Raw genomic sequence first — 12,206 nt, 5'->3', positions numbered from 1 at the left:
TAATATGGAGGCTACTGATTACACAACGATTTTTGGGGGTTACTTCTAGTTAATCGAATTTGCTTTAAAAGTATTTGATAGCCTACTTAATGCTACTTAATTATAATCTACGAGTATCAGGGGGATCTCCCCCTCCTCTGAGATTATGAATTATTTATCCAATGGATTTCGATATGTATTCTTGTAACTATTTATTGTTATCTTATAGAAATAAAAACGCCTTGATATATATGTTAGCAAGGTACCGAGGAGGAGAATGATTTAGCCAATTCATCTCTAGAAGATGTGTGTGTGTATTCACCTAGTTGTGTTTGCGGGGGTTGAGCTTTGCTCTTTCGGCCCGTCTCTCAACTGTCAATCAACTACTTTTTTTTCCACCCCACACACACACATACACACTGGTGGGACGCGAACAAGGGGACACAGGTGGAAGCTGAGTACCCAAATGAGCCACAGAGACGTTAGAAAGAACTTTTTCAGTGTCAGAGTAGTTAGTAAATGGAATGCACTAGGAAGTGATGTGGTGGAGGCTGACTCCATACACAGTTTCAAATGTAGATATGATAGAGTCCAGTAGGCTCAGGAATCTGTACACCAGTTGATTGACGGTTGAGAGGCGGGACCAAAGAGCCAAAGCTCAACCCCCGCAAGCACAATTAGGTGAGTACACACACACACACACACACACACACACACACACACACACACACACCAGGAAGCAGCCCATGACAGCTGACTAACTCCCAGATACCTATTTACTGCTAGGTAACAGGGGTATTCAGGGTGAAAGAAACGTTGCCCATTTGTTTCTTCCTCGTGCGGGAATCGAACCCGCGCCACAGAATTAAGAGTCCTGTGCGCTATCCACCAGGCTACGAGGCCCCGTAAATGTGTGTGTGTGTGTGTGTGTGTGTGTGTGTGTGTGTGTGTGTGTGTGTGTGTGTGTGTTTGTGTGTGCTCGTAACTTTCTTTGCAGGCAACTTCCGTGTCTACAGTAACCAACAAACTTAGTCAAAGTTACCGACGGTCACGAAAGGTAAAGCAAGAAAACAGTAGAGAATTGAACACCGATATCCTTTGTCTAAGAAGTTTGACAAGAACTTTGAAGAAAACAAAAAGGGATAAAATTGTGTTGGAACACAAGGGAACCACCTTCATTAGACTTGTTTATTATGAAGCAAACAATTTGGCTGTATAGATAATAGAAGCATAAGAGATAAGACGGTGCAGAAAACTTCACAATGAAGCAAGACTGAATTATGTAGAGGATCACATCATTGCCTAAGATAATGCTGTAATATATGAAAGGATTTGGACCTAAGGATTTATTTGATTGGATTTATTTGATAGGAATATTTGATAGGAATATTTGATAGGATTTAAAAGCAATATTTGATAGGATTTGGCACGCACCAATACTTCGATACGTCGTTAGACAGACTATACCATAAGTCACTAGGAGAAACTGAAGACAGTTCCACATCTAAGACAACCTAATCCACCAGACAGCCAGGGTTCTTGAAGCATCTACGAAACCTATTCATCTTTCCACATACCTGGAGGCTTTAATTTTATTAAATACCTTATGAGCTCTATAATATTACAAGATTGTTAATACCAATAATAACCTTGGAATGTGAATTTACGTAAACTGTTTAATAACTGTAAACAAAGCGGCCGTGATTATGAAAAGACGAACAGGATTTGTAAGTGGTTGAGTAAATACTTAATGAATTCCTATCTTTCCTACAATTGTTCATTCAGGAGTAAAAATACCAAGAAATATCACATGTGATTACGATGTTATCTTTTATCTAGTAAACAGATGTTATCAAGCAATTACTAGGTAGGTATAACCGCACATCAACTAGCTATACATGTTATCTTTACACACACTATGCGATTTCAAAGGTCACATCATTCAAAATTTTACCCAATTATGTACCCAATTCGACAACACGTCGACGCTCAAAACATACAGTGACTTCAGCAGTTCAAATATATAAATGAACGCTAATTACTCACAAATGCTTTTCCTTCCAACCGGACACTAATACCGGCCATGTTATCAGCTCCAGGACGCTGTCAATTCTTAATTTTCAGCTTCAAGTAAACAACAATAATAACAATAACAAAGTTTAACAACGACAGCAAAGTAAACTCATTAAAATATGGAAAATTATAACTTTGCTAAAAACTAACGACACAGCTGATTAAAACTTGGCCTAAAAGGTTGGCGTTGCAACTTTAAACAAACTCCTCAACTGGGCTTAACTGTGAACTGTTAATCAGATGCCAAAGTGGCAACCTAGCTGAGGGAGGAGGGGGGGGGGGGGAGGGTTAAAAAAGCTATACCCTCTCGACAAGCTAAAGCTTAGCTGTGGGTTTAGCTGTCATTTTCCTGTCTTTAATTCGTTCTGAACGCGCCCGATCATTCAATATTGCTAAAATGTTGTTTGTTTGTTGATGGGTGGGCGAGTTTGAAGTTCTTTTATTGATTCACTTTGTTGAATCAACCTCTTGATGTATATGACCCCTTGTTGTTGTGGTGGTACACCAGCTGGCTTGTTAATGTGGTAGTTCATGCTGGTTCATTGTTGAGGTGGTACCAGCTGGCTTGTTGATGTGGTAGTTCATGCTGGATCATTGTTGTGGTGGTGGTACCAGCTGGCTTGTTGATGTGGTAGTTCATGCTGGTTCATTGTTGTGGTGGTACCAGCTGACTTGGTGATATAGAAGACCCAGCAAGTTGTCTGCTGTGGTAGAACCATCTACTCACTACTGTGGTAGAACGATCTACTCACTGCTGTGGTAGAACCATCTACTCACTACTGTGGTAGAACGATCTACTCACTGCTGTGGTAGAACCATCTACTCACTACTGTGGTAGAACCATCTACTCACTACTGTGGTAGAACCATCTACTCACTGCTGTGGTAGAACCATCTACTCACTACTGTGGTAGAACCATCTACTCACTACTGTGGTAGAACCATCTACTCACTACTGTGGTAGAACCATCTACTCACTGCTGTGGTAGAACCATCTACTCACTACTGTGGTAGAACCATCTACTCACTACTGTGCTAGAACCATCTGCTCACTACTGTGGTAGAACCATCTACTCACTGCTGTGGTACACCAACTGATCTAGCACCACCATATATCCATCTGTCGAGATTAAAAGTATTGACCCGACTACAGGAATTTATAATGAATAAATAAACAAATGCTAGCGGTGTTACCATGATATCGGAGGTATGATAGCACCTTTAGTATTTAGTATAGGATATCGGAGACAAGACAACTCCTGTATTATTTAATATGACTTCAGAGGTAAGATAACACCCGTATTATTTAATATGATAACACAGCTAAGATATGATATCGGATGTAAGATAGCTATCATATTATGTAATACATAGGAGGAAAGATTACACTCGTATAATTCAAAATAATATCGGAGGTAAGATAACACCCGGAATGTTTATTATGATATCGCAGACAATGTAACAAAATATTGAACAAAATATTATATGCAAGACCTCCCCGAATTATTTTTTAAGATAGCGCAGATAGGATAACCCCCCTGTTATATATTAGGACATACCGCAGGCAAGTAAAACTACGTGTTATTAAGATATCACACATAAGATAACACCCATGTTTTTTTATCATATCCCATCCGTGCTATTTAGATATATCAGGTGAGATAACACCTGGGTTTGAATTAGATATTGCAGATAATATTTACGGGGCTAGATATCCCTCTGACGATATCGCCATTTTGGAAACTGACCCAATATTCAGTTAGTAAGATAACCTCACGTCCGATAACATGAGTTAAATGACGCAATAAGAACATTTGTAAGATAACAAAGGAAAAGTAATACAATGAGGATATTACCACTGTGATAACAGAACTAATATAACATCAGTATTTTTAAATTCATTATGATCACTCAAGTAAGATAATATATTGGTGAGTTTGATTACACTAGAATGATATCACATCAGTAAGATAATACCAGTATAATCAACTACACAAGAAAGGGAACAGCAAAATAAAACAAGATAACAGAGAAATTCAACACGATAATCATAAAATACATGAAGAAAACCGTAAAATACAACATGAAAAAATATAATACAACTTTACATTCAAAATTGTAGCATGACGACAATGAAATACAACGAGATAACAGTCATATACAATAAAAGATAATAAATACAAGATAACTAGGATATACAAGATAACAGTCAAATGCAGCACAGTAACATTAAAATATAACACGAAATAACAAATACAAAATAACTAGGAAATTTAACAAGATAACTAGTAAATATAAGAAGATAACAGCGTAATATTAGAAGATCACAGTGAAATATAAGAAGATAACAGTGAAATATAACAAGACAACACCGAAAACAAGCACTGAGAAATGCGACAGTGCTAACTACTGAATTCAATTGTCAAGTTGGAGAAGTTACCGGGAAGTGGGTCGAGTTGCAACTCAGGTCTGGAGGAGTACCCGCTCCCTCAGTCTGCGGCGTGAAAGAAAACGGGAAGTAGTCATGGTCACTGTAACGTTCTCGGCGTGGAAGAAAACGGGAAGTAGCTTTGGTCACGGCAGCGGTCTCGGCGTGGAAGAAAACGGGAAGTAGCTTTGGTCACGGCAGCGGTCTCGGCGTGGAAGAAAACGGGAAGTAGCTTTGGTCACGGCAGCGGTCTCGGCGTGGAAGAAAACGGGAAGTAGCTTTGGTCACTGCAGCGGTCTCGGCGTTGAAGAAAACGGGACGTAGCCTTGGTTCTTGACTAGATAACATATAGTAAAAACCATAAAGTCCTTAAACACCTGACTAAGCAATGTTAAGTAAACACCATAAAGCCATTAAACACCTGACTAAGCAAAGTTAAGTAAACACCATCAAGCACTTAAACACCTGACTAAGCAAAGTTAAGTAAACACCATCAAGCACTTAAACACCTGCCTAAGCAAAGTTAAGTAAACACCATCAAGCACTTAAACACCTGACTAAGCAATGTTAAGTAAACACCATCAAGCACTTAAACACCTGACTAAGCAAAGTTAAGTAAACACCATCAAGCACTTAAACACCTGACTAAGCAAAGTTAAGTAAACACCATCAAACACTTAAACACCTGACTAAGCAAAGTTAAGTAAACACCATCAAACACTTAAACACCTGACTAAGCAAAGTTAAGTAAACACCATCAAACACTTAAACACCTGCCCTTATCTAAAGTTCCGTTCATATGTACAATATAAGGATCACAACGCAGAACTCTGAACAGGATTGAAATCTGAATAGATAACTGATAACATAGCAGCAGCCATATGATAACTCCTATTAAGTCTATTTGGACAATCCCGTGTAGAATAACTCACGGTTTGTATATCTCTTAATAAGACAACTCACAGTAGGGTTGGTTATCCAAATAAATTATTTTCCGGTTTGAGTATTTCCAGGCAAAATAATTCCCGCAGAAAGTTATCCTGCAAGAAAACAGGAAGTTATCTTGCAAGAAATCAGGAAGTTATCCTGAGACCGAGGGGTTGATCCCACTTCATGGCCTCAATATTTTCTAAAAGGTTAATAAAATCAAGTCATTTTGATATATTGCGCAAGATAACACCAATCAAGATAACTACCCAGTAAGTCCAATTCCAGGGTCGATTATGTCCAGTTAGCTAAATTCTAGGAGGATAATACCCAGTAGGATAACACCCAGTAGCATAACACCCAGTACGATAACACCCAGTAGAATAAAGCAGGTGGATAACATACAGTGGAATAAAAAAGTAGGATAACACCTTAATATAATAACCAATCAGAATAACTCCCATTATGATACCCTCATTAGCTAACTCCCATTAGGATACCCCCCATTAGGATAATTCCCACTAGGATACCCCCACATTAGGATAACTTCCAGTAAGATAACACTAAGAATAAACCAGTAGGATTTTACCCAGTAGGATTTTACCCAGTAGGATTTTACCCAGTAGGATAACAGCTAGTAAGATAACACCCGGTGTAAGGTGTTATAGAGCTCATCCTTAAGGTACAGTCGAGCTCTGCGGCACAGAACTGAGAGGTGAATTCTTGATGTGGATTCTGTGGCCGATGAAGGGTTACAGCGTGTATTTATGGGGTGGGGATTTATGGGGCGTGAGTTTATAGGTGAGGGTTAATATTACGGGATTTATGGGATACGAATTTTTGGAATGAGCGTTTACGGGGGAGGTTTTAAATGTTGAGGATTTGTGATGTAAGATGTAGGACCGGAGGAGGATTTGTGGAATATGGATTTACAGGATGAGGATTTATTGGGAGAAGATATATGGGGAAGACGATTTATGGGGTGAGAGTTTATGGGATGGGGATTTATGTGGTAAGGATTTATGAGGTTAGAATTTATGAGATTATGGATTTATTGGGTGAAGATTTATAGGTTGAGGATTTATGGGACGAGAGTTTATGGGGCGAGGATTAGTGAAGCGAAGACTTTTGGGTTGGGACTTATGAGATGAGGTTTCATGGAGTTAGGGTTTATGGGGTGAGGGATTAGTGGCTGAGAGTCTATGAGAAGAGGATTTGTGAGTTAGGATTTATGGGATGTAAATTTATGAGGTGAGGATTTGTGGGGGGGTGAAGGTTTCGTGGGCTTAAGATTTGTTAAATGATGAGTTATATAGTGAGGATTTGCATAGTAGGATTTTTAATGGGGAGAATTTTAGAGACTAGAATCTGAATAGGGATTTACGGATAAGAATTTGCATGGTAGAATTTCAAGATTTTTTATTATTTGATATTTATAGTATGTGGATTTAGAAAATGATGGGGATTTACTCGGCACATCTGCAAGGCGGATAAAAAGGGAGTCAGTGGGGAAATCTGTGAGGATTTATGATTAACTGAAAAATTCCAGGGAAAAAAAACATCTTAATTGGGGAAGGAACAGTCTACAGAATGACTGGAATTATCGACAGGTGTAAATACAACCATGGTAGTAGAACGGGAATTTCAAATATATTTGGGAATTTTTTGCTGGTAGGTTAAAGTAGGGGTATGTCAGACGCTTGTTCGCAATATTGTACACCAAACATCGTTTTTCAACTCAATGCTAATGATAATGAGATGAAACAAATTCACATGATTTGATTATTAGTTTGAACACACTCGAGCAAAAAATGCAAGGAATCAATATACATAGAATCAAGATAACATATTATCAAATAAACAGTTTGATAGTATCCTTATTTTGCTCCTAGTCTATCCTTATGTCCCTCCCAAATGTTATGTAGTGCTAACCACTTACTCCTAATTCCTAATATAAACAACACCACGTGACTGACCTTCCTAATGTGAACAACACCACATGACTGACCAACCTAATATAAACAACACCAGATGACTGACCTTCCTAATGTAAACACCACCACGTGACTGTCCTTCCTAATGTAAACAACACCACATGACTGATCTTCCTAATGTAAACAACACATGTAAATAACAGTACATGTAAACCGTACCAAGAGGAGAGAATCTAACCTACAGATATAGCTACAATATTGTTATATATAAGTGCATAAAAAGTTGGGTACATTATATCACTAGATGGGGTAGCCGGCGGAGCCCAGGTCGATCCGGAGTCCACCTATCCTCCCACACTACCCACCCTGTTTTCCCTTACACACACCTTCTCTATCATCCCTTACACACACACACTCCCTGTCTCTTCATATACATCCTACCCGTCTCCGTATGCTGTAATAGTCTTTAAGGGAAACTTTTTGTGAATATGAAAAAAAATATTAAATTTGTTCATTTTCTCATTGAGAAAGTGGGGGCATGGGTTGAGAAAGCCTTTGATGCTGTGGGAGAATCTTGAGGTTTATGCTGCTACAGGTAAAGCGCGATAATTAGAAAAGGATTGTTAATTTTCTCGATCATTTCAAAATTGTCGTTGGGGGTCAGTATGTGACCGCGAAGTGCAGTTCCCTCTTGAATTATGGCGACCCCGACCAGCTTATAACCGTTCCAAACCCCAGACTATTTCACCCGCAGAGCTGGGGGAGCTTAACCCCAAGCATCTGGCCTCAAACCTTAAGAAAACAGATTACCAGACGGTCTTATAGACTGGATCTTAATAGAGGGAAGGAAGCCACTGGGTCTCCCCTGGGGAAAGGGATGGAATCACAGGGTCACAAGGGGTTCGGGGAAGGGGGGGGGGGAGGAGCGAATCACTGGGTCATCAAGAGGGGGACGAAACCGCTAGGTCTCAGGGAAAAGGTGGGTGAGGTCTGGGGCCCTAAGGACACAAGAACATGTTGAGGAAATAATTCCGTGTTTTGGTTAGCGTTGTAATTCACTTATGGTTCTCTCCCACTTTACAACTTTCTCAAGTTTAGAAGACGTGATGGTGGTGGTGGTGGAGCAGTTGGCGGGGGATTGGTGGAGATGGAGGGGAGGGGGAGGGAGGGAGGGTGAAGATGTGTTGGTGATGTTGAAGAGGTAACGGGAGCGTTGTCAGAGCAGGCGTGAGTGAAGGAGTGCAGGTGATATAATTAAATAAGAGACAAAACACTTCAATAATATGATGAAAGCCACTTGTCTGACAGGCTATCATAGGCCCGTTGACTGACAGGCTATCATAGGCCCCTTGACTGACAGGCTATCATAGCCCCCTTGACTGACAGGTTGTCATAAGTCTCTTGAGTGACAGTCTGTCGAAAGCTCTTTGACTCGCAGGTTGTCATAAGCCCCTTGACTAATAGGATCTCATAAACATTTTGACAGGCTGTCATAAGCCACTTGACGAGCTCTCATAAATCACTCGACTGACAGTCTTTCATTTACTCTATTATTTTCAAAACATAATATAGAAGCATCAAGAAATATGGGCCAATAGGCCCTTTGCAGTTACTTCCATTCTTCCCTTTAATTTACCCAATTTATACACATTGTTTCGTGTTCTGTCTTGTGTTGAAAGTTTTATTCACCTCATCCAAAACTGTTGTAACATATCACCTCCCCCAAACGCGGGTATATAAGATGAAAGTTGTTTAAATTATAGCATAGTAGAACTCGTGTTATATTATAAATTAAATTATAAATTAAAGTTTAAATTATAGTATAGTAGAACCTAATATAAATATATATATATATATATATATATATATATATATATATATATATATATATATATATATATATATATATATATATATATATATATATATATATATATATATATATATATATATATATATATATATATATATAAATTTTAAAAAAATTGTGAGCGTACCACCACTAGTGCCAATGAGGGGACCCATAGCCTCGGAGAAGAAAATAAAAAGTATTCAGAGAAGACCTTGTGGTTTCTCACTGAACACTAATATTATCTTCTCCTACCACCCCCATTCTTTTGTATGTACACATATATATTTGCTTTATTTGAACTTTGTTACAAAAAAGGAGTTACATATAGGTTACAAAGATGGTTATCATAGGTTGTCGAGTTCCTCCAGCTCCTCAGATGGCAGGCAGGAACCCTGGAAGCAGTGCGCATTTCCCCTCTGTATCGCCACGCTGAGGCGCTCGAAAAGAAAGCTAGCAGCTGTAGGGTCCCTTGTTGTTTCAATGATCCTAGAACCCAGTTCCTTAAAAAAAAAATAATATATATATATATATATATATATATATATATATATATATATATATTATTAAATATGACCGAAAAAGTAAGATTAATAATTCTAACACGAATTTTCTCAATCTTTCGTACATTACGCTTCACTGTTGGAGGTAAATCAAAAATCACTTCTCCAAAATTCATTTTTATTTCTAGTCTGACGCGACACGGGCGCGTTTCGTAAAACTTATTACATTTTCAAAGACTTCACAAATACACAACTGATTAGAACGTATCTCTGATTTTATATCTACATTTGAGTGAGGTGGGAAGGGTGATGTGGCATTAACACAAGACAGAACAGGAGGGGATATTAATAGGGTATTAAAAGTATCAACGCAAGACAGAACAGAAACAATGGGTATTGAATAGAAGTGTTTGCAGAAAGCCTATTGGTCCATATTTCTTGATGCTTCTATATTGGAGCGGAGTCTTGAGGTGGGTAGAATATAGTTGTCCAACAACTATATGTTGACTTCAGTGCTACACAAGCAGGAGGAGCTGCAAATCACCAGGAAGCGGCCAAGTCACGTAAATACAGAGACCTTGAGCACCACTACAATTTTGTCCCCATTGCCTCAGAGACACTTGGTGCCTGGGGTAAAAGTGCTGCTAGCTTTTTGAAGGAGTTGGGGTCTAAGCTAATCGAAACTACTAGAGACCCTAGAGCTGCCAGTTTTCTTTTTCAGCGCCTTAGTGTGGCAATCCAGAGAGGAAATGCTCACTGCATCCATGGTTCCTGCCCGCCATCTGAGGAGCTGGAAGAGCTGTACAACTTGTGACAAGCAGCCTTGCACCCTGCATGTAATCAATGTTGTAACTTTTTTTGTGTAATGACATTTTAAAATAAAGTTAGATAAATATACACACACATACCAAAAGAATAGGGGTGGTAGGAGAAGAAAATATCAAAGTGTTCAGTGAGGATCCACAAGGTCTTCTCCTTGTGGATCCTCACTGTACCACCTCTCCTTCAAGAGGTGGTACCCCTTCTAGGTTTAAAAAATATATATATATATATATATATATATATATATATATATATATATATATATATATATATATATATATATATATATATATATATATATACATACATATATATATATATATATATATATATATATATATATATATATATATATATATATATATATATATATATATATATATATATATGTCGTACCTAGTAGCCAGAACGCACTTCTATGCCTACTATGCAAGGCCCGATTTGCCTAATAAGCCAAGTTTTCATGAATTAATTGTGTTTCGACTACCTAACCTACCTAACCTAACCTAACCTAGCTTTTTTTGGCTACCTAACCTAACCTTACCTATATATATAGGTTAGGTTAGGTTAGGTAGGGTTGGTTAGGTTCGGTCATATATCTACGTTAATTTTAACTCCAATAAAAAAAAATTTACCTCATACATAGTGAAAAGGGTAGCTTTATCATTTCATAAGAAAAAAATTATAGTAAATATATTAATTCATAAAAACTTGGCTTATTAGGCAAATCGGGCCTTGAATAGTAGGCTGAGAAGTGAGTTCTGGCTACTAGGTACGACATATATATATATATATATATATATATATATATATATATATATATATATATATATATATATATATATATTTATATATATATTTATATATATATATATATATATATATATTTATATATATATATATATATATATATATATATATATATATATATATATATATATATATATATATATATATATAACTTTTTAGACACTCAACCCACCAGGGGACTCGAACACTGGCCAACAAGGTGGCAGTTGCATGCTGTATCCACTACGCTATACTTCAAAGCCATAAGAGAGGTAGGAATTCTGGGGTATTTAACCAACCAGAACTCAAATCCTCTCCCAGGCGATGAGATAGTGTGGGACCTCGGATGCTCTTTCATCGGTTCCTGTTATATGGGAAAACTCAGTGCCAAATGCTTAATGCACAGACTACCCTATTCCAGTAGCTGAAGTTTATAACTTTTTAGACACTCAACCCACCAGGGGACTCGAACACTGGCCAACAAGGTGGCAGTTGCATGCTGTATCCACTACGCTATACTTCAAAGCCATAAGAGAGGTAGGAATTCTGGGGTATTTAACCAACCAGAACTCAAATCCTCTCCCAGGCGATGAGATAGTGTGGGACCTCGGATGCTCTTTCATCGGTTCCTGTTATATGGGAAAACTCAGTGCCAAATGCTTAATGCACAGACTACCCTATTCCAGTAGCTGAAGTTTATAACTTTTTAGACACTCAACCCACCAGGGGACTCGAACACTGGCCAACAAGGTGGCAGTTGCATGCTGTATCCACTACGCTATACTTCAAAGCCATAAGAGAGGTAGGAATTCTGGGGTATTTAACCAACCAGAACTCAAATCCTCTCCCAGGCGATGAGATAGTGTGGGACCTCGGATGCTCTTTCATCGGTTCCTGTTATAT

Source organism: Procambarus clarkii, chromosome 39 (assembly GCF_040958095.1).
Source record: "Procambarus clarkii isolate CNS0578487 chromosome 39, FALCON_Pclarkii_2.0, whole genome shotgun sequence".
Lineage (NCBI taxonomy): Eukaryota > Metazoa > Arthropoda > Malacostraca > Decapoda > Cambaridae > Procambarus > Procambarus clarkii.
Note: the sequence above shows the minus strand (reverse complement) of the source record.